Source organism: Mesocricetus auratus, unplaced genomic scaffold, assembly GCF_017639785.1.
Source record: "Mesocricetus auratus isolate SY011 unplaced genomic scaffold, BCM_Maur_2.0 Super-Scaffold_100006, whole genome shotgun sequence".
NCBI lineage: Eukaryota > Metazoa > Chordata > Mammalia > Rodentia > Cricetidae > Mesocricetus > Mesocricetus auratus.
The window spans coordinates 23298371-23321923 of NW_024429190.1; the positions used below are offsets into that span (position 1 = coordinate 23298371).

Consider the following 23553-nt stretch of genomic DNA (forward strand, 5'->3'; position numbering starts at 1 on the left):
AACACTTTTTTTTTACAGTTTCTTCTAACTCACAATCAGGTCTGGAGCCATTGTGGGACAGGAGTTTAAGAAAGAGAAACCAAGTAGATTCTTCTCTGAGCTTTCCCTCTGTTCTTATATCCTGAGCTCTGTGTGTGTGTGTGTGTGTGTGTGCCCTCCACATTTTATTCTGTTTCATACTTTATTTGCATGTGGATGGATGTCTTGCCACATGTATGCCTGTTCACCACATGCATGTAGCAGTGCCTGCAGAGGCCAGAAGAAGGTGTCATATCACCTGGGGCTCCATTTGTGAGCCACCATGTGGGCACTGGGAAACCAGGATCCTCTGGAAGAGCAGTCAGTATTCTTAACTGCTGAGTCATCTCTCCAGCCTTCCTTTTCATCTTTAAAAACTCCAGTCTAATTCAAAATTCTACAAATATCTTTGGAGAACTACTGCAAAGCACCAGTTTCAAACGCATACCAACTATCAAGTAGCCTTTCCCAACTACCTCTCTTTCCCAGGTCCGTCCCTTTATCTGCTCCGCTTCACAGTGAAAGTCACACAGGGAACGTCTGTAGCTCTGTCTCCTCTACATTGCCAAACTGTCTCCCTCCTGTGCACGCTTCCTTCTCCATCATCTGCTGAAACTACTTTGTCAAAGCTAGAAGCAACCAAAGTTATCACTTAGATACCTGAATTGCAGGGTTTCTTTTTAAACCTATGTGTAAGCATTTCGATGGATCCTATGGGACGGACAGAGATGAATTCTGGCACTCGGGAGCCAAGGAATACCACAGGTTACAGCAAGCATAGCAGCTTACAGCCCTGCTTCAGGGAGAGGCTTCCCAGTGTATCAGCCCTGCTACAGCAGGAGAGGGTTTCCTGGGAGAAGCTGTTACAGTCCAGGTCCAGTCCCCCAGAGAGTGGAGTGTAATGACTTTGCTTTACCAGGGAAGGTTTCCCCAGTGAAAAGTGTTAACAGCCTTGCTCAGCTCTGCTCTGGGTGGTCTCTGCTCCAGCAAAAGAAGTCTCACCCACACCACGTTCAAGAGATTTATTAGGAGGGAAGAATCCAGAAGAGTGGCAGAGGACAGCCAGGCAGCCAGAACAGCCACAAACTGAACAGACACAAGATTTGTATACGGATTCTTAGGGGTGGAGTTTTTCCAGGGTGGGGATTGGTCAGATTTCAATCCCTGAGCTTAGGATGGCTAGATCTCCTGCTCAGGGATTGATTAGTTTTCTGCACAGGGTTAGAATCAGATTTGGCTCCAGTTTCAGGGCCAAACTGTGTTTCTTTCACTGGTCCTTTTTAGCCTTTTGGCTCTAGTTTTAGGGCCAGGGTGTATTTCTTTCACTGGCTCTGGTTCCAGAGACAAAATGTGTTTCTTTGGCGCTGGTTTCAGGGTCAGGGTGCATTTCTTTGGTTCTGGTCGCAGGGCCAAAGTGCGTTTCTTTGGCTCTTTTCAAGGTGTGTTTCTTTGGCTGGACTCTTTTCCCTACACTGTGTCCTTACCTTATTTAGATTTAAGTATCCTAAGAATAGATTCTTGACCTTCAGCCATTTAGTTCCAGTGCCTGCTATAGTGTCTTTCAAACAATAGCCACACATTAAAGATGTATTGGGAGCCTGTGATGCAGTAAGCATCACATCAAGTGATACAGGTACTCTATTGTTAGGCAGAACCATCCTGAACTACTGATGTCCTCTCCCATGTGACGGAGGCTGTGGGTTCTAGGCTGTAACCTCTAACCCAGGGAAAATAGCATGACAGTATCAGTGAGAGGAGCATTTACAAGGGAAAATTAGGGTTAAGCAATTCAGCTTCATCTTTTTTATTTATGATTTTTTAAAATTTAAATTAGAAACAATTTTATATGTCAAGCCCAGTTCCTTCTCCCTCTACTCCTTCCCTGGTACCCACTGATCCCCCTATCCCACCCCCTTTTTGCTCCCCAGGGAGGGTGAAGCTTTTCATGGGAGATCTTCAAAGTCTGTCACATCACTTGTAGCAGGGCCTAGGCCCACTACCATGTGTCTAGGTTGAGAGAGTATCCCTCTATGTGGAATGGGCTCCCAAAGTCTATTCGTACACTAGGGACAAATATTGATCCACTACCAGAGGCCCCGTATACTGCCCATGCCTCCTAACTGACACCCAATTTCAGGGGGTCTGGGCCAGTCCTATACTGGTTTTCCAGCTATTAGTCTTGGGTCCATGAGCTCCCCGTTGTTCAGGTCAGCTGTTTCTGTGGGTTTCTCCAGCTTAGTCTTGACCCCTTTGCTCATCACTCCTCCCTCTCTGCAACTGGATTCCAGGAGTTCAGCTCAGCGTTTAGCTGTGCGTGTCTGTTTCTCCTTCCATCAGCTACTGGATGAAGACTCTAGGATGGCATATGAAGTAGTCATCAATCTCATTATAGGGGAAGAACATTTAAGGTAGCCTCTCCACTATTGCTTAGTTGGGGTCATCCTTGTAGATCCTTGGATGTTTCCCTAGTGCCAGACTACTCTTTAGACCTATAATGGCTTCATCTTCTTAGCTTTCTTGTATGACTGACAGAGTGCAAAAGGCAGACTTTGTAGCAAAGATGTCCCTATGGCTGGTTAAATCTATCTTTCTAATCTTACAAATGATGCTGTAGATCAGGAGTGTCTGGTCTTTCAAATGTGAGCATTATGAGAGTGTTGTGTCTGTTGACTCCATTCTGTTATTCTTATTTGCATATGAATTCAGTTACAAGAAAATGAATCATGAGTATCCACTCAAAAATCAAACAATCATTAGCCCACATATAAGGATCACAATTAAAGTTGATTGATCCAAAAAGAAATTAAGTTTAATATATTGAAAATTCAAGGTGAACAGGTTATGATATAATAACAAGTTATCCTTGAGATTTCATGACTTAACAAACCTCTATTTCTTGAGCATACTGCATGTTTGGTACAGTTTAACCAGGCAAACTCTGTCTCAAGTCTTTCTAGAATGCAATCTTAGGGATGCAGCACCATCACATGGCCATGTCATCTTAGCACATGACATCAGGACACTTGGCAGGAGAGAAGGTTTTGGAAGTTTATAGCATAACTTATTATTTCCACTAAAAGTAAAAGATCCACTCACAACCCTTTGGGCAGAAAAATAAAATGGCTTGCTTTTGATTACAAAGAAGGCTTGGAAATGAAGCAGAACATGTTGGATATACGATAAGCTTTTCTGATTTGCCGGAGGACACAGGAATGCCACATAGGGCAACAGGTAGAGATGCAGAGCTGGTGAATAGATGCCCTGGTGAATGTGTTAGTTCATTCATGATGCTATGAGAAAACACTTGAAACTCCATAATTTATAAACAACAGAAAACTATTCTTTAACAGGTAGGATGTTAGATAGTTGAAGATGAACGTGATAACAGATTCTGCATGAGATGAGGGCTCAGTTTTCTATGCTTTCACATGATATATGGCAAAAGAAAACAAAATCTGTCTACATATAGTGGTGGTCAAAGAAAGAAACTCACTTTATAAAGCCCTTTAATAAGGTCCTAATCCCATCCATGACAATGACTTAATTCCTAGATTCTCACCTTTTAATACCATGACATCAACAATTAAGTTTCACCATGTGAGTTTGGAATGCAACATTCTGACCTGGAAATGAATGAAATTCACATTGTATGGAATAAAAACGCTGATAGGGTTGGGAATATATTTCAGATGCCATGCATGAAACCATGAATTCAATTCCCAGCACCACTTGGCATGAGGCTATATGCCTGTAATCCCAACACTTGGGAGGCAGAGGTTATCCTCAGCTATATAGAGAGCTCAGGGCCAGTCTGGCCTCTAAGATATCTAGTTTTCAAGAGGAAGGAGAGGAAAACAGCAAAAAGGAAGAAAGAAGAGGGTAAGGAAGAGAAGGATCAGGAGGACAATAATACAAAGATAAAGATCAAGTAAGTAGGACCCAGAAACTCTCCTGACCATTTGTTAACTCCAGTGCTCAGTTTCCTTATTGAAAACAGTATTTTCTGCTTCACAGGATACTGTGAAAACTAAAGAAAACAAAACATATGCAGAACACTACTCCTAGTACTAGGTTTTGATGAGCTTTAAAGAAATATTACTTTGTGCCCCTCTGTTAAGTACAATGTTATAGAGCCCTTTTCATTTCTACTTTGCAATACACATAACCAAAGACATGGGGGGCTTTCCCTAAATTATTTCCCAGAACAAAAGATTTCTGTCTTATTTTCAAAGGCTCATGTTACAGGAGCCCTCATTACTTTATTTAGAACAAAGAACTATTCACTACGATACATTAGACTAAAGCACCTTGATGTTGATTTTCAGGTTGCTGAGGGCATTCAGTTCTTTAAAAGAAAAAGGAGGACCACACAAGAATTTGGTAACTTTTGTAAAATTGGAGGCATCATTTTTCACATGTATATAGAAGGATAAACATTCCCAAGAGATCACAAGGAAATTCCAGGAAAGATAAACCAAAAGGGACCCCCAATACTATACAACCAACAAAATGACAGCAACTAATACATGCATTTTAATAGTTTTACATTTTAACTACCTCAACTCCCCAGGAAAGGCACATAGGCTAACACATTGGAACACATAATGGGTGCGTCTTACACACCACACTAGCAAGAATAGATGCAACCTTAGCATAAAAGGATGGGAAATGCTATTCCCAAACAGGTTTTTATAAAAATAATATAAGTAAATGTTCTCCATGAAAATATTATACATGAAGAATGGAAGGAAAATATGAAAGTAAGAAGTGACGACTTGTAATCAAATCTACAGCAGCAGTATGTATCCTGAAAACCTCAGTCCCCAAGAATATAAATAGGAAGCCTATTTGCTCAGAGCGTCTGATGTGACTCACAGAACAGGCTTCATAGTGCTCCAAACATGGCATCAAGGAAGAGATGGAACATTGAATAAAATGTTACCATGAAATGCCCTGGTAGAAAATACCTTTCAAATTAACATTCCATTTACTTATACAATTCATAATGTTTTTTTCATATATTTTGCATAAGTTAGTAATGTAAATGGACATTAGACTGTACAGCCAGCATCTGTGAAAATTATTTAGTCAGACTCACTTCCATTAGTGAAATGGAGTTGCAACTGACAGTAGTAAACAGCTCATCAGCACCCTGACATCACAGAGTGAGCACAAGGCCTGATCCTGTTGTAGAATCCCATGAGTCTCTCAAGCCAGGTGGCTCTCTCCAACAAGTCTGGGAACAGCTTGGGTTCTTGCCTGACTTCCAAGGAGCATTTCATTTAACGATTAATGCTTTTTATTTTGTTTATTCATTGACAATTTCATATAATATATATACATACATATATATACACACACATGCATATGTGTAATGCATTGTGCATTACATTTATCCTCCTTCTATTACCCCCTCCCTCTGAAATTTTTCCTTTTCGCTACTACTCCCCGACTCCTCATGAGCTTATTTTATTTAATTGACTCACTAAGTCTAGTCGGACTTACTTGCATGGGTAGGGCATCATATGCTAGTATGGGCATTCATCAGTGTCTACATCACTGAAGAAAATGATACCCATACTTATGACAACCACCATCTTCTAATGGTTCCTCAGGAAGGAATGGAATCACATTCCCCATATACAATACTTAAAGGTCCAGTCTAATGCAGGCTTTCTGCAGTATGTATAGATGTTGTGTATTTATATTCTAGTGCCATGAGTTTCAAGACATTCTTCCCCATCCCCCTGCATAAGAAACATTTATTTTTTATTTTAATTTTGATGCAATGTATTTTATTATAGTCTTCCCCAGGACATCCTCCACAACTCGACTTTCCTACTCATGCAATTTCATGTTCTTTCTCTCAAAAAATATTTAATGATTCAAAAAGAAAAAAAACAGCACAAGTGAAAAACATGGAGTGTTTTATGTTAGCCTAACTACTCCTGAGCATGGGGTCTGCCTTGGAATGTAGCTGATACTACCCAAGGCCCCAGTGATTTCTGTGGCCTCCTCCCTGGCACTATATTCATGGAGTCTGGATCAGTCCCCTGCTGGCCTCTCAGCCATCAATCTGGGATTCAAGAGCTCCCCCTTATCCAATCAGCTGTCTTTATGGGTTTCATCATCATGATCTTGACTCCTTTGCTCATCACTCCTCCATCTTTGTCACTAGGTTCCAGAAGTTCAGTTCAGTGTTTAGCTGTGGGTATCTGTCTCTGTTTCCATCAGTGGCTGGATGAAGGTTCTAGGATGGCATATAGGATAGTAATCAACCCTATCATTAAGGAGGGGCTATTAGTGTAGTCTCTCCACTATTGTTTAGTTTGCCAGTTGGTGTTATCATTGTAGATGTCTGGAGATCTCACTAGTGTCAGCTCTCTCCTCAAGCCTATAATGACTCGATCTATTATGGTATCTCTCATCCTGCTCTCCTTTATTCTTACCTCGACTCAACCTTCCTGGTCCCCCATGCCTTCCTCTCCCCTCCTCGTATCCCCCTCTCTTTTTCTTGGTTCCCTCTCCCCTCCCCCGTGTTCCCAATCTGCTCAGGAGATCTTACCTCATTCCACTTCGCTGGGGTATCATGCATCTCTCTTGGGAAACTCCTTGTTTCCCAGACTCACTGGCACTGGGATTGTAGGTTGACACTCCCCTGATCCACATCTAAAATCCATATATGAGTGAGTACATACCATGTTTCTCTTTTTGTGTCTGGGTTACCTCACTCAGGATGGTTTCCTCTAGTGCCATCCATTTGCCTGCAAATTTCAAGATTCCATTGTTTTTCTCTGCTGAGTAGTACTTCATTGTATAAATGTACCACATTTTCTCTATCTACTCTTCAGTTGTGGGGCATCTAGGTTGTTTCCAGGATATAGCTATTACATATAATGCTGCTATGAACATAGTGGAACAGACATCCTTGTGTGAATGGGCATCTTTTGGGTATATTCCTAAGAGTGGAATTGCTGGGTCTTGTGGTAGACTCAGACCCATTTTCCTGAAGAATCTCCATACTGATTTCCATAGTGGCTGTACTAGTTGGCACTCCCACCAGCAGTGGAGAAGTGTTCCCCTTTCTCCACATCCTCTCCAGCACAAACTGTCATTGGTGTTTTTGATTTTTGCCATTCTGACAGGAGTAAGATGATATCTCAGAGTTGTTTTGATTTGCATTTCCCTAATGGCTAGTGATGTTGAGCACTTTCTCAAATATCTGTTATTTTTTACTCCTCAATTGAGAAGTCTCCTACTTTCTCTTCTAAGAGATTCAGTGTGGCTGGATTTATGTTGAGGTCTTTGATCCATTTAGATTTAAGTTTTGTGCATGGCGATAGACATGGATCTATCTGCAGTCTTCTACATGCCAATATCCAGTTATGCCAGCACCATTTGTTGAAGATGCTATATTTTTTCCATTGTATAATTTTAGCTTCTTTGTCAAAAATCAGCTGTTTATAGGTTTGTGGATTAATCTCAGGGTTTTCAATTAGATTCCATTGGTCTACCTGTCTATTTTTGTGCCAATACCAAGCTGTTTTCAGGACTATAGCTCTATATAGCTTGAAGTCAGGGATAGTGATGCCTCCAGACATTGCTTTATTGAAAAGTGTTGTCTTGGCTATCCTGGGTTTTTTGTTTTTCCATATAAAGTTGAGAATTGTTCTTTCAAGGTCTGTGAAGAATTGTGCTGGGATTTTGATGGGAGATTGCATTAAGTCTGTAGATTGCTCTTGACAGAATTGCATTTTTACTACATTGATCCTACCTATCCAAGAGCATGGGAGATATTTTCAAAAGGTCATTATTGCTAGGTATTCCTCCTTGTACCCCCCTTTTTCCCTGCCCTCCCTTTCCCTTCCCCATTTATCTTTTCTATTCTAGTTTCTACTTTATCTTTTATAGGAACACTTCTTAGAGATAGGAGATGCTTTATCCTCAACCCTGGACTAATGTCAGCTATAAGCTGGAACTATTACAAATCCTCATTTCTAAAGAAAAAAATCCTATGCATCTGAAATCATTGGGAAGAAATCCCACCCCTGGTGGCATGGATGAATCTGATTATCTGATTTTATCATGCAGGTGAAATAGCCAAAGACAGTACAGTCTTGCTTATGCATAGAACCTGAAGACACATAGACTATCACAGGGGTTGCCACCATGGTGTGCCAGCAGTGGCTGAGAAAGAAGAAATGAAAACGTGTTCACAAAGGGTACAGACAGCACTTCATGATGAACATGTTCTCAGAGTCTAATGTAGAGCATGGGAGGCGGTGGATGTGTCAGTTAACTTGATTGTGGCTATCACTATGCAATGAATATGTATATCTAATCAGGACATTGTACACCTTGAATGTGTTCAATCTTTATCTCTCAATTGAATATTTTAAAGTTTCAAAAAGTACTTTACATATGAATACTACTTAGAAGGTATCAGACTCCTCAGTGCTGGATTTGTCAAACAAAGACTGAATAAACCAGCACCTGTTAGCAATTCTGTCACCCATGCTTGTAAACTGAAGACTGAATATTACTGAGGCTCAAAATCAACTTAGTAGGTAACACAGACACACACCATATCTTATGTCTTTCATTTACAATTGCACATATACACATATGGTTAAGATACAATAAAATAAATTATAGCTAAATTGATAAGGATGTCTTCAATAATAAGAATAAAATTAAAATGTTCAGCATATATTGTATAAAATAAGAGAGCAGTGAACTTTCTCCATAATTATCTTTTCTTTTTTATTTTGTGGTGATGGTGGATATGCATACACATGCACATAATCTCTCACATGACCTAGGAGAAAGCATATAATTTGTCAGTGCTGATCACACACAAGACATAAATCCCCAAGCCATTGGTAATTAGAAACAGATTGTTAACCATCTTTACCTGCTCCAATGAGAAGTCAGAGAAGCAAGATCTAAAACCTCTTCTACAGTTCAGTACGGAGAATACTTCTGTGGTTTAAGTCAAAAGTCCAATAAACCTCAATGACTTGCTGGTTTAAATGTCTAAACATAGAAATCCTATAACTGGAAAAGTTCCTACCCCCAGGTCTGCCAGGGACCCACATTCACGTTAAACTCCCCACTGTCAGATCTCTTGCCACAGATAAGTTTTGACAAGGTCCATGTGCCAAATCTGAGTCTGCAATGTAGAGAAACAACTGGACAAGTGAGGGTAAGATGGCCACAGAGCACTGAAACAGACCTTACAAATCTGAATTGAAACTGTAGAGTCAACAAGTACTGCAAAAGTAAGAACAATAAATAAGCAGATTACAGATTTGAAATCGAAGTGACAACAGCTTACAGGAAAATAGTAATGGGGAGATAAAAAATGAAGGAATGTGAGAATAAATGAAGAAAAAAAAACCCAAGACACTGAAGAGTCTATAGAGAAGTCTGAGATCCTGGAATACAGCTAGGAAGCAGGGAGAAGCGTAGCTGAAGACCTAATAACTAAAACTCCTTCCTAAAACACTTCAGATTCAGGGACAGATTTGGAAAACACCGTGAATTCCAACCACAATAAAATGGATGAAGAGATTAAAAAGAGAAAATCGGCAGATTAAAAATGCACTCTATGATTAGTTGACTCTTACCAAAAACACTATCAACAAAAAACCATGTTGTACTATCAGAGAGCTTGATAAACTTCCTATTAACTGAAATTCAAGGAGACTTTTTTAAAAAACAAGGATATCTACAGAAAAGAAATGGAATTTTTTGTGAGCAGACCAAACTGAATACTGAAAAGAAAAATTTCTCTGATGGAAACTCTCAAGATTATGCCTAAAGCAAGTCAACTAGCATGTGTGGACCTGTTAGTGCTGAGGACATACATGCAAAACTGCTTATAAAGTTCAAAACATAAGGAGAACCTAAAAAATAACAGCCCAAGGTATGGGAGGTATGGATAAATGTAGCTAAAAGGTACCAGCACCCTTGAAAGGACTAGAGCATAGTCAAAGAGTTTAACAATTCAGGAAAACATGTGAAGTCTAGAATGACTGCTATAGAAATACCAATACTTGGGACATGGAGGCAGAAAAATCAGGAGTTCAAGGTCACACTTAGATACACAGTGAGCTATATAAGATGCTGACTTAAAAACTAATAATGCTTTGGTATTTTAGTAAATATCATTATGCATGTTTTACAGGAACGATAGCATGAAAAATGCATTGAATTTTAAATCTACCTCAAGACCTAGCCATATCACTCATGGGCATATCCCTAAATGATATTCAATCATATAACAAGGACGTTTGCTCAACTAAGTTCATAGCAGCATTATTCATAATAGCCAGAACCTGGAAACAACCTAGATGACCCTTAACTGAAGAATGGATAAAGAAAATGTGGTACATCTACACAATGGAGTATTAGTTAGTGGCAAAAAAAGACATTTGCAGGCAAATGGATGTTAGAAAAAAACTATCCTGAATAAGGTAACCCAGACTCAGAAACACAAACGCAGTACACACTCACTCATAAGTGGGTATTAGATGTAAAGCAAAAAATAATCAAGCTATAATCCAGAGCCCAGAGAAGCTAGGTAAGAAGGACCCTAAGAAGGGTACATGGATCTCCGTGGGAAGAGTAAATAGATGAGATCTCCTGGGTAAACCAGGGATAGGGGATAGAGGGGAGCGGAGTTGTCCCCTTGTTCTAGTTGCATGTCTCTCCCTAAGTCACATGGTATCCCCAAGGCTTAGATGTTTTCTAACTGTAAAATAAGAGATGTGCTATTTTCATGTCAGTTGAAACAGGTGCAAATACAGCTATGGGAAGCAAAATTAAAAGCAGAAATGACTGCAGGAGAAGAAATGAGTGATCAGTTCTGCAGATAATGAGGGTGAAGGATGGAAAGACTTGGTAATAATTTATTCACCAAGGGTAGATAAAGCTCCATACAGAGCATTTCCTCTTCTGGAGCCCCAGAAAAGAAAAAAATAGTAAGAAAACTTCTGGGGTCAGGTTGGTCATTTTCCTTCATTGAAGGGGCCCCAGTGAAGTTGTCCAGGGTCCGGCGGATGACTATACACCCATATCTGCACAGATAACACTGATAATCCTCAGTGGACTAGGAAAACAGGATATGGAGTTGGGAAAGAGTTACGGCATGGTGGTGGGGTATCTGGGAGGATTTGGAGGGTGAGAGGAAAGTTGCTATGACAAAATGCATTTTATGCATGTATAAAATTCTCAAGGAATGAATGATATATAAGTATATGAATGGATAGATAGATTAGATTAGATAGATAGATAAAAAGAAAGGCATACAGAATAGACAGTCCTTCATTTACAAAGGCATCTTGAGTTGTGATGAACATGTGCTGTGATACTTGGCTCTCCAGGATCTTGATTCCCTTATATGCATGGGATTTCCTATGGCAGTGTTGGTGGTACTGCCTCCTAGGATATCCAGTCTACTGTGAGGTCCTAGCGTAGAATTCTACATGATGCACTCTATTCTTGTCACTCACCTTCGCACTGCTTGGGCCTGAAAATCAGCAGAATCGTCTCTTCTTGAGCTCTTAAACAACCTTCAGTAAACTCCTGGTTCATTATCTTGAACCATGGTATGTCTCTTACAACTAACAACAGAGTTTGACACCCCAGTATATGAACTTGGAAGAGTTATCAGCTGGAAATAAGTTGTATCACTCTCCAACGGAAATGGAGGAAATAGTTTGTTCCTGTTTCCTTCTGGGACAGAGGGACAGGGAAAAAGAAGAGGTAACCAGAGAAATGAAAGAGAAATGGTTAGGGAGGACAGGTGTTAAAGGGACACTAGAATTTAAAAAAACTGGCTGGAAAGATGCTTCCATCAGTAACACACTGTGAGTATGGGGAACTGGTTTAGGATCCCCAGCATCCATGTAAGATCAAACACTTATAATACCAGAAATGGCAAGGTGAGAGACTGAGACAGGGGGAATCTCCAGAAGTTTGCAGGTCAGCTGCTTAGCCTGTTCAGTGAAGTGCCAGGTAGTCTCTCAGAGCAAAAGGCAGCTGCTCATGATGTCACACAAGCTCCAGCTGTATATGCTGGCTGTCTTCCGAGGATGGTTAGACTCCTATGGATCAAAATTGGCAGTTCCCTCAGAAGGGACATTTCAAAGTCAGAGCTGGTCAGCTCATTATGGTATTCAACACAATAATTGTGGAGAGAAGGAAAGAAATAGTGAGAGAGAAGAGAGACACACAGAGAACGAAGATGCATATCCAAGATACATGTGTTAAAATAAATCAAACTGTAGAACATACTGCTACAAACCCATCCTGTTTAAAAAAATATGTTGGAATATTCACTAGAAAAAGTATACATACATGGTAGTATTTCAGGGATTTAAGGGAAGATTGAGAATATGAGAAACATTTCCCTTATAGACTATATGTTTCCATAACATTTCAGTTTTACTTACAGCAATCATGTATTCCTATTGTAGTAACAAATACAATAATAGTATTGTTTACTATTACTAATAGTTACACCAATTGAAGAAATGCACCTGGAAAGCAAATGGAAACCCATCTTCATCCATTCTGGATGCACTAATCACAGCCTCAGCTGCTCCTAAACCGCAAACTCATTGCTCACACTTGGGTGGCTGAGAAGTCTGGGGCAAGGCTTGTGCAGACATGTGGGGCTCTCCCCTGGGTTACAGAAGGTGCCTTCCTCTTGTTTACACAGCACAAGAGATGAGGCGGTTTCATTTAAATGGACTCTAACCCACAGCTGGGAAGGGTGGCTCAGTGGTTAAGGATATCTGCTGTGAAAGTATGAGGACCTCATTCATATTCTTTACACCTACGTAAAATGCTAGGCATGGCCAAGCACAAGCTTCAAACCCAGTGCTGTAAGACATGGAGACAGGAGGATTGCTGGAACTTGATGGGTGCCTAGCTCCAAATTCAGTGAGAGACCCTGTCTCAAGGAATTAAGACAGAGAGTTGATCTGAATACCCAATGCCTTTTTCTGACCACCCCACACTTTGGGCAACACACACACACACACACACACACCTACACACATATACTTACATCTACCTACACACACAAATAAAAACACATCTAAAAATAAAATAAATCCCATTCATCAGACTTTGTCCTCATGGCCTAATCAGTTTCCCCAGCCTTCTTTCCTAATATGATTAAATTTCATTGCTTGAATTGAGGAAAGGAGAACAAATGCTCAAGCACAAATATAGCAAGATACAGTGCTGCTTCCCAGTGCACAACATAAGAAATACTAGCCTCTATCATAAAATGATATTCTCCATCAGAAACGGGGAATGAGAAACTGAGTCAATAGTGTTACCCTTAAATCCCCAAAAGACAGAAATGCCCTCATAGTGGCTGTCAATGTGCTCTTTGATGGAAAGAAACCTATAAAAATGGCCCAGGTTGTATCCAGAATTTCCCATTATTTTGAAGATTGCTCATAGCTTACTAGTAGCCTAATTCTAAGACCACCACAGAGAGGATCTCACATCACTGTGAGTCCTGAGATGCTTTGTAAGTTTGTATGAGTATCAAGGTCAAACAAGCTTGTGTTTATGGGGCCTCTAGTGGGCATTTGACATCATCAGTATCTTTCAGATACCTACTGCTAACCTTGCACTATTGAACTCTTACCATGTTAATGTTTTTCCTTAGGAGGAGGAAACAGAGGTTTCAAAGGTGGCTAGGGAGTGTGTCACAATAACCAGGCTAACAGTGGTGGAGTTACAGAGCTGTGCCCAGTCATGTCCAGCTTCTTACAGGGGTGCTGGGTTTGAACTGAAATGTTCACGTCTGCACACACCCCCTAAACTCCAGAATAGTGTCCTTTGAATAGAGATCCAGAAACTGTCTTATCCCATCTGCTATGTGTGGAAATAATAACCTACCTGGCTACCCACCACACTGAATGATAAAAATAGGAAATGTATGAATAAATAAGTGGACATGGGGTAGTTCTTCGCAGACTCACCTGAAACACTAGTGAGAACCCAGAGTTCCCTAGACATCTAGATCCAACACTTCCTAGACATTTGGCGAATACTGATCCTTCATAACTAAAGTTAAAAGAGTCCCTAAAGTCCACACTCAGAATACCTAGGTAACACTCTGGGATTTCAGAACTAGGAAGTCTTTTCACAACACTGACCTGGTCATGAGCTCCTGAAGAGGGACAATTGAGCATAGATCTGTCCTACCAGAATAAAAAATCTACTCATCGTTGTATCGACTTGTCTGAAATCATCCTCAGAGTCCTCAGAGTTGGGCCATGAGCCATTTAAGGCTGTACTGTTCAGACTTTGGGGTCTGTGGCTACTGATGTAATAGTTTATCCTAGAGTGTCAAGTCATGGTTACATTTCATAGTACCACCAGGGGGCAGCAATGTGCAAATAACTTCTCTCCAGGACCTGCTTGCTAGGTTAGTGTAACAGGAAGCCCTCTAGGTTGGCTCCCTTTCCATTGTGCTGCTCAGATTTAAAATAATGGTAACATGATCACTTAAGGTCTGCAGCAATTCACTTCAGATGAAAGCATCCTGACAACGCACAGATGCACAGATGCATCAGAATCGGTATTCTCGGTATTGGGATTCCATGCCTTTGGACATTCCATCATATGCCAAGCACTACACGGGGCAATGACAAGTTGCAGCCAGTGGGAACCAGATGATGTTTGAAACACTTCTTTTGTACATAGCCATCTTTTTTTTTTTTTTTTTTTTTGGTCTGTCTATCTTATACCTTGAGGGCTGGAATTTATGTCTGTTTGGTTCATTGATCTATCCCCAACTAATGGAACAGAAACAGCACCACAGCTCAATAAATATTCATCATACAACAGGTATAGACTGTCAAGATATATCATGATGGAGGTTGGCGTCATCTCAACTAGATGACACTAAATTAATTGTTCCAATAGTTTTACCATGTCCATTCCTACCAGTCAGGGATGGGAGTGATGTCCAAAAAGAACATCACTTGGGACATCATTTGGATTTCCCTTTTGCAGAAAAAGGAGCAGAAGCCCAAGGACAGAAAAAGTCTGCCCATATCTACAAAGACCTTGGTGGCAGAGCCAGGAGTGCAAGCCAGGGTTCTTGGCCTCAGTCACTGTGTTTTCCACACACCCTGCTGCCTTCTCCAACTTTCCCCTTTCACCCAATAAGTCAACACTATCTATTCACTTGGTAATTAATAAGTTAACACTATCTATTCACTTGGTAATTAATAAGTTAACACTATCTATTCACTTGGTAATTAGAAGAGATAAAGCTTTGCCATCTGTATTCCGAGTAGCCACATTGCCCTCTTGGGGAGTCTCTCTGGCAAACCTTTCTGTTCTCAGTTTCTAGCACCTTCCAAGTACCAATCCCTTTGGGATATCTAGTCATTTGCTCATTGCCATAGCCCTATGTCAATGATGTTGTTATCCCTGTTTCACCAAAGAAAAATGTAATTGTGGCACAGATTGTAACCTTGGGGCACATAGCTAGATTCATTATGTTTCTGAGGGCTCCATGTTTTCTGGTGTGTTTATTCCCCTGACAGCTAATGGGACTTTCAAAATTCCCTCGTATAGTTGTGGACACTGAGGTCAAAAGATGGTAAGAGGCTTGTCCACCATCAAATCACTAGGAAATGGGAAATCTGAATATCTAGTCCAATCTTATGCTCCATCCACTTGCACTTAGAAAACACAGGCCAAAGCTGGAGAGTCCCTGGAACAAGGTCACCATGAGTGTACACGCTGACTCCTCTTTTGTGAACTTATGTTAACAAGATCAAGCTGCAGGTTTGGACCAGGAAACCCTGTTAGGAATTCAGAGCAGAAAGGCGGGGATGGTTGTAATGCTAACACTTCCTGGCTGGCAGACAGTGTTTCCTTCCATTTCCCTCCCATTCTGTGTCATCTGCTGTCTCTTTCCAAGCTGCAGGAGCTGCTCACACTGAGTTCTTTAAGAGGCCCATTCACAGGGCAAGTCATGGCCATCAGATACACGGGTGGGACTTCCTGTTCCACCCTTCCATCCCAGAGCTCTGAGATGCTGGAGCCTGCTCTCTCTGGGTGTGGAGGGCACTGTGAAGCATGGCCATCCCAGTCTAAACAGGAAAGCAAACCGAAGTTACCTCAGAGAGTTTGGGAAGTGGTGTTGACAGGAATGAGGCTAGCTTCCCCTATTATCCTGTCAAACAGAACTGGGCTCCAAGCCCCTGAACTTATCAAGAGAAGACAGTCTAAAAGAACAAACAGGAAGTGCTCTTTTACTGGCTGGAGGTGCTCTTGCTGACTGAACTCTTACATCTGGAAGGAAACAGCAGGAGAAGCTTGGCTTGCTGATCTCCCACCCCGAGTGGAAATGTCCATGTTCCGACCTCTCAAGCTGGAACATAGTGGTACTTTCAGGACCACGTTCTGGGGATATAAAGTGGGTTGTTGAAGAAAGGCTATGGGCCCCATAACCAGAGATGCTCCTCATTCCAGCCACATGATGCTGCAGAAGGAAAATTGCTCCTCTGAGGCCCCCTGTCCTCATCTACACAATGGGACACATAATAGAGCCTGTCTCTCAGAGAGGGCATGGGGGCCTGCTGCCTGCTGTGGACTTAGCAATCCATGTCCAATATCAGAAGGAAGGACTCTCATAGTAAAGGTGACAGGGTAGCAGGTCTTGGGCCTGGCTCTATGCTCTGCTAGCTAGGTGCCTTGAACATCTTTCCCTTTTGTAGCCTAGTATTCCTCCTCAGGAGAATCTGAGATTGAAATATGACCCTTTGCAAAGCCTCTCACCATTCTTCATGTCATCCCTTGGACAACACTCATTTTGTATTGGAACCTTACAAAGACAGTAAGAGCAGCCACAAAAATCTCAACCACCTATCTCTGATGATAACACATTAGCTTTCGAACACTCCTGTGGAAACTGGGTCAGGGAAGGTTTTTGTGACTTTCTCAGACTCACAGTGACTAACAGTGGCAAACCCATACTTACCTCCATCTGTCTGAGCTCTACCTAACCCTGATGGTCTCAAGACACTGAACAAACTCTTCTTCAACAAGGTCAAGAGCCTTTGTTCTATGAACAATCCACAGCAGGGACTGCTACTGACATTGTGAAACACTTTCTCAATTCCATTGCAAAGGCTCAAGTGGGAAACAAATGAAAAAGGAACTTCCCAGCCTTTGGCAATGGACTAATTTACCATTCAGTTTAGCTATATTGAATTTTTAAAGCAGTAAATCATTTAAGAATAAACCCTTTGGAAGTCTCCCCAGATATGATGGGTTTTCCATATTTCAGATGATCATCCCAGCTGTAGCAACACCTGCCAGCTCATTGCACATGGCAGAAGGAGCAGCAGATATTAATCGGAACAAACAAAGCAGAGATCAAGATGAAATGCTTCTGGCCTTGGCTTTTTGCCTATTCTGTTTTTGACGATGTTTCTTAGAGAAATGACCAAAACCAACAGAGAAACTACTGCATGTTTCACGGTCCCCGAGCAACAGCTGATGGTTGAAGAGAACCAAGATGTTGAGATGCACATGGTTGTTGACTAACCAGGGGATTCATCTACAGGCTTGGATGTGATATTACTGACCCACTCAGTAGAAAGAAGCCTAAGTGTTAAATTACTGTCATAAAATCCTTCACTGGGAAAACTTTAATTTAGAAAGGTGATATGTTGAAGACTCTGTCAAAGATAGCCCAAGGGAGAGGACAATAGCTTTGGCACAATTATCATTGGACACTGGAGATGATGGTGATGGTTTCTCTTCCCACACTGCTAAGATGTTATTTTTCTTTCAGTGCACACAGTTCCTAAAAAGCCATGATTCTCTGGAGTGATGGGCGTTCTATACCCTGGGAATCCATGTGGGATTTTTCACATGTATTTTGTTTAGGTTGATTCCCACTATCCACCTGCTTCTCTCCCATCTCCCAAGCCTTCCCTTCCCACTGTATCCTTTCATACTGCCCCCATCCCCCTTTCTCTTTGCCCTATTCAATCTGCCTCTCCCAGGGTGTCTTTAAAAAACAGTATCATGGTCCTCTTCTAGTCTTTTGGCCTTCACACATATTTTCTCCCACTCTATGTAACATTTAACAGTTAAAGGGTCAGATACAATTGAAAGAGAACATGTAATGTTTATCTTCCTGAGCCTGGGTTATGTTGCTTAAACTTTTCTAGCCCCATCTATGTTCTTACGAATTCATTGATTTTTACTTTTTCCTTAGAGCTTAATAAAATCTCACTGTGTGTGTACCACATTTTTACTACCCCTTCATCTGTTGATGGACATCTAGGCCAGATCCATTTCCTTGCAATTGTGAGAAGAGGAGCAATGAACATGGATAAACTTCTGCACAAGAAAAGGAACCGTCAACAAAGCCAACAGCCAGATTATAGAATGGGAGAGAATGTTTGCCAGCTTTCCTTCAGACCAGTGGCTACCAGCTAGAATTTATAAATAACTGCGAAAATTGAGCTTATTTCCTTGTAATCGCACAGTGACAGCCAACAAGTACGGGATGCTCATTTCATTCAAGGGCTTAGGCACCTGCTTCTGGACATTGGGCCACTATTTGGGGCTCCATACTATTTTACATACTGGATTCATTGTATCAAAGGGTGCCATTCACTGGAGGATACATTGCACACCAACAACAAAGAAAAATGGGTGTAGAGGTTAGAACAGGGAATTTCAGAGAGGCGTCCTGTTGGTGACATCTATTTCTTATGTGCACATCCCACTGTCCAGAAAGCCAGTCACACGACTATCTAAGTGCCAGTGAGACTGAGCAAGGCCATCTTAACATGTCCAAGCAGCCTAACAAGAGATAGGCACTTGACCTCCTTTCTCAGTTGTGCACTGCACACAACTCCTCAAGTCCTTGGAATCTCTGGAGTGCTGAGTGTTTTATGGACTGAGATAACTGTTTGTCCAGACTCTGGTTGTTTCACGATGTGACCTGACCAGCAAGACAAACAAGAGATAACAGAGCTGGCCATGCTTGGACCCCTCAGGTCTCAGAGGTGGGAGGAGCTGTACTGAGTTGAGTCACCAAGGGTGAAGAATGCAATCAGTCATGTCTGTGTAGCATAATCTCCATCCTGCATGAGAACCCTTAATTTATCTGCTGGTCAGAAGTACAAGGAGCCCAGGATTTGTGACCAATATCTGAGATAAAGGGTTTTGTGAGGTGGAGCCATGGAGTCTGTGTAGTGACAGTGACAGAGCTGAACTGAGATCTAGGACACTCAGTTGGTGTTGGGAATCAATTGGGAAACCTCACAATTGGTATTAGAATATGGAGAAGAAAACAGCCGAGTGTTCAAGAGACAAAGGAAATAAAAACTGACAAACAAAGCCAGCTACTGCCAGTGTATAACATTCTTTCAAGATATGGTAACTACAAGCTTCCTGTTCTTATATAGCTGTGTACTTGGACCATATAAATTTCTTGAATGAAAGAGGTCACAAGCAGATAAAGTTTAAGAAGCCCTCCTCTACAGTGGTAGACATGGTAGTGGCCCCTCCTTTACTAACAATGGATAATGCACTACACTATAGTTTTATTTTAACCTTACCCAAACTACTGAAAATACTTACCTCTTTGTTAAAATTTTCTGGATTTTTCTTACTAGTATATAAAAACATTTTGACACTCAAATCACACAATTTTCTCAGAAAATACTTGTCCCTACCAATAAGGGTTAAGGAAACATGCATGAGGGATAAAGTACAGGTCAGAAATCAGAAGAGGCTCAAAGAGGGGACTCATTACATTCACACTCGGGGACTTTGTACACTCTGTAGTTTATGAAGTCTAGCATCTGAAAAACCTGTCTGAGATAGACTTAACTACAATGCATAGAAGCAGTGTGTCAATGCAAATTACACACAGGGCATGATCACCCCCCAGCCTGAAAAGTCTAAAGAACCTTGAGTTCCAAGCAAAAACCATGGAGCCAGGAACAGAGTATTTAGTTGAAAGCAATCAGGAGCCAGGAAAATAGAGAATAAGCATAAAGGCCATGACCAGGGGAAGCCAAGGAGTTTCACCACAAGCCCATTTCCTCAACAGTCTGTGTTGCTCGGCACCACTGTTGTGCCAGGTTCCACAATAGTGGTTCTGGAGAACTGGACAATGAAGGAAACTCCATCTTTGCCTCCAGTGGGGTTGATAGTCTATTGGCATGAACTGACCGCTTGTGTGGGAGTGGATATGACTGACCTAAAAGTCCACAGTCAAAGGGAGAGGCAGAGGTGGGTTAAGGCTGCTATGATGCCTCCACCCATGAAGCAGACACTCCTTCCAATGTTGACTTCTTCCTTTTTAAAACCGCAGTTACTCAATAGTCAGGTCATACATGGAAACAAGAGCTGAAAAATTCCAGAGTCAACAGATGCCTTACACATCACTTAGTGTGACCTTTCTGCTCTTCAGCAGTGGAAAGGAAATCTGTGAGGGAAGCAGTCCTCACAGGACAATGTGTAATGACCTCTCAACATGTACTTTCACATCAAGTCTGGGCTATTGCCCTCAATATGAGCTCTCTGCAGAGTGGTAAAGGTTAAACAGTTCATTAGACATCGTCTATGGTATCTACCTCTTCTAAGAGCCATTCACTGCCTTGGATAACTGGCCTCACATTGCCTTCATGCTAGTACTTGTCTTTCACTGTTTCACCAGGGGGGTTGGGTTTTCCACCCAAGGAGCTCTGCCAGAACGCATTGGACCCTAACCTCCATTTTAATATGCTTAAGTGAAATTTGTTAAGCAGTTACTATACCCATATATAGTCTGAGGAAGGCAAAGAATACATGATTGGTTGGAGTCACTGAGAAAAGTTTAGTAAAGATTGTATGTATCTCTAAAGGTTCTTATAGGATTAGGATAAAATGCAGTATGGGGTGATAACCAGAGTCACCACCCCCTCTATCACCTTAGGGAAGGGCTTCTTAGATTTTTTTCACTTGTGAACCATTTTTACTCTAGAAATGATTATCCAACCTTGAATAAATATATCTGTACATATATAACTATACAAATTAGTGAGTTAGAGTTTTTTTCAATTGTTCTCAGGAGTGATATAGCTGGATCAAATGGTAGATCTTTTTACCTATTAAATAAATTTTGGACTAAGATTAAGATTGCATTTTCAGTGTTTTCTGAATGGCCCTGAATAAACATCTCATTTTTGTACTTCATATTCATGTAAAATGGCATTCTCAGCATTAATTATTCAAACTGGAGTACCCATAGGAATCAAGAAACTAGTAAGGGTCCATGACGGGGATGACAACTTCAAGGAAAAGGAGAATAACAGGACAAGAAGGATTAAATGGGGTGGGAGATGAGAGGTGTGAGTTACCTCTTTTTAAATTGTTGGTGATGGGATCCTATCGACCCCTACAGGCTATTGTCATTGCCTTCAGTTACTCTTCAGAACTAGACAATGAGATGTTATTGCTAAAGATATCACATATACTTAAGCTATGTGGAGAAACCAAACAGGAACCAACCTAGAGTCTCCATCCATATTGGCTAGTTTTCATAGTTCTGTGTATGTTACTAGGGTAGGAAAATAAATGTCTTACCCAGTTGTGAACACTGTGAGCTACAATAATGAATGGCCTGGGAAAAAATATGCTTACTGATGTTGTGGGACTAGCCAAACACTTTGTTTGGATTTAAGGCCAATAAGACAGAACTCATGTCTGGTACTGTTAATTTGGCACAAAATCTATGACTAGGTACATCACAGGAGATAGACAAGAACCTAATACTATAATTCTGCTAAGTAGAAGATAAACCTGGCCCGCATTTCTTGTCTTTGTACCCATAGACCAGTGTATCTCTCAACCCTCAGCAAAGAATCTTCTTTTTTTATTTCTTTATTCCGGGTTCTTTTTATTTTGTTTTAAAACAATCTTATTTTAATACAAATCCCAGTTCCCTATCCCTCCCATCCTCCCACTCCCCCACCATCTCCTTTTTGCCATCAGTGAAAGTGCAAAGAGTTACTAAGATAGCCTTGGTCCTTAGCTTCATAGAATTCACAGGGCAGTGGGAGAAACAGGAGAGAAACCAGTACTCCTACTAATGAGATTTTCTAAGTATATGAAGGAAAGGCTGAGCATTTAGAGAGTGGGACATGTCTATACATGGTATTAAAAATCTTTCTGTGAATGTGACATAGAGGCTGACATTTGAAAAGCTAAGGAGCCAGTCAGTGGTCAGTGAACACTGGAACAACCACAGGGAATCCTATAGATTCTTTGAAGCTGACTTCAATTTAACTGAGATATAATATGCTGCATCCTAGGGTATGCCCCGTAAAGTTCCCAGAAAGAAGAAAATAGGTCTTTTTAAAGCAGGTCTGCCCCATTAGCTCTCCCTGGATCCCCAGTGATGGGAGATGACACTTTCTTATATTTATCTGTAAAACCAAGATGCAGACTTGGCCCCTTGCATACCTTTCTGTTCTAAACTCTGGTGTTGTTATTCTAAAAAGGTTCTTTTTACTTTTCAAATTTCTATTTTTCTGCTGAATTCATGTCCAAGAGGCAGCTACATGTGCATTGGGCCTCCAGTTGAGCGGCAGTCGAATGAGGTCTATGCTGAGCACAAGATGGACTGCACGCAGAGCTCTGCAGGGACAGCACAATATTCTTTAGTGTTTTCCCAAAGGGAAAACAGAGTTGTAAAAACAAGGAAAGAGGATTTGGAGATGTGCTGTGGATTTGGGGAGCAGTGTGTTTCATCCAATCAGAGCCTGTCATCTTGCCAAACCCCATTTCCTTTCCAACTACCCCAAATTCCCCTGGGAACAAACACCGAGAAATCCTCCTGATTGACACTGGTCACCTCGGCTTCATTAAATGTCTCCTTACATTAGTTTGAAGCCTGATGCCTTGCATGTTCTCTCTGATGCCTCATTATTTCTGTTTGGGGGTCTAGGGAGTTGGATGCCACTCAGAAATCTGAGTGCCCTGTTCCCTCCTCTCCTGATCTTTGATTGCTCTGTTCCATCTTCCTGGAGAACTGCCTTCTTTCTCTCTTTCCCACCCCAAGCTTCTCTCACTGCAGAGGGATGCTTTAGACCTCCAAGGACACATTCCTTCTGTGGGCTTGTTTCCCTCACTCCTTGAATTAAATTAGCTTCTTGCTGATTTTTCTTCCTCCGTGTGCTACAGCAGCTACACACACTGCTTCTGCTTCATTTTTTATCTCAAGGAGAATCACTGTGGGTGGATGGCAGACCCCAGTCCCTATAGCACTGGCCCAGCACCCAGAGCAGAGGGGGTGTTTTCTTAATTTCCTTTGACATGTGGAGTTTGGGGAAGATCTTGGTTTGGTTAAGAATCATGGAGTTCACACACAGAAATTCAACCTCAGTATACCTTGCTACAAAAATGTAAATAAATTACAGACATCTGTGTTCTTGCTGTCAGAAGACATTCATCAGTGCAATGCAGTGTACAGTC

General features: G+C 41.3%; 1 long non-coding RNA gene across 1 annotated transcript in view; it reads left to right on the forward strand.

Moving 5' to 3' along the window:
- LOC106021043 overlaps nt 1-19432 on the forward strand; it is a 33106-nt gene extending 13674 nt beyond the window's left edge. The window contains exon 2 of the long non-coding RNA XR_005877733.1: nt 18296-19432. This is a non-coding gene — a long non-coding RNA (uncharacterized LOC106021043). The remainder of the gene's footprint in view (nt 1-18295) is intronic.
- Nucleotides 19433-23553: the final 4121 nt, after the last annotated feature.